We start from the raw sequence: 1,234 nt of genomic DNA, 5'->3' as shown, positions 1-1,234 counted from the left end.
GCGAAGTAGCTAGCAGACCCCCCCCCTTGTGTCAGCATGAAGGGAATCTGAAAGGATCGAGAAGAGGTGTCTAGAGGGGGGTGAATAGACTCTAATTAAGAAAATTTACAGTTTTTAATTTCTTTAAGTTGAAGTGGAGTTTTGGCACAAGTTTAAACATTCACAATACATATCAAGCACGCATGATAAGAGTATATGAGCAGCGGAAAGTAAAGCATGCAAGTTGCAAGAATGTGAATGGATGGGATTTTGGAGGGAGCAAACGCAATGTAGACACGGAGATTTTTGGCGTGGTTCCATTAGGTGGTGCTATCGTGCATCCACGTTGATGGAGACTTCAACCCACGAAGGGTAACGGTTGCGCAAGTCCATGGAGGGCTCCACCCACGAAGGGTCCATGAAGAAGCAACCTTGTCTATCCCACCATGGCTGTCGCCCACGAAGGACTTGCCTCACTCGGGTAGATCTTCATGAAGTAGGCGATCTCCTTGCCCTTACAAACTCCTTGGTTCAACTCCACAATCTTGACGGAGGCTCCCAAGTGACACCTAACCTATCAAGGAGACACCACTCTCCAAGAGGTAACAAATGGTGTGTTGATGATGAACTCCTTGATTTTGTGCTTGAAATGATAGTCTCCCCAACACTCAACTCTCTCTCATAGGATTGGATTTGGTGGAAAGAAGATTTGAGTGGAAAGCAACTTGGGGAAGGCTAGAGATCAAGATTTATGTGGTTGGAATGGAATATCTTGACCTCAACACAAGTGTAGGTGGTTCTCTCTCAGAAAATGTATGTTGGAAGTGTAGGCATGTTCTGATTGCTCTCTCCATGAATGAAGATTGGGTGGAGGGGTATATATAGCATCCACACAAAATCTAACTGTTACACACAAATCACCAAACTCGGTGGGACCGATTCAGAGAACTCGGTCAGACCGATTTAGTTAAAAATCTGAACGTTAGGATTTTCGGTGGGACTAACACGTCAACTCGGTGGGACCGATTTCGTTACGGTTAGGGCATAACGTAATCTCGGTGAGACCGATTACACAAACTCGGTGAGACCGATTTTGGTAATAGACTAACCAGAGAGTTGGTCAGGGAAACTCAGTGGAACCGATCGCTCATCTCGGTTGGACCGTAACGTTGCAAAAGGGTGACAGAGAGTTTGCATTGCAATCTCGTTGGGACCGAATGCATATTTCGATGAGACCAAAATTATTGCAATAGGC

Source organism: Triticum dicoccoides, chromosome 7A (genome assembly GCF_002162155.2).
Source record: "Triticum dicoccoides isolate Atlit2015 ecotype Zavitan chromosome 7A, WEW_v2.0, whole genome shotgun sequence".
In the NCBI taxonomy this organism is placed as follows: domain Eukaryota; kingdom Viridiplantae; phylum Streptophyta; class Magnoliopsida; order Poales; family Poaceae; genus Triticum; species Triticum dicoccoides.
This window is presented reverse-complemented; position numbering follows the sequence as displayed.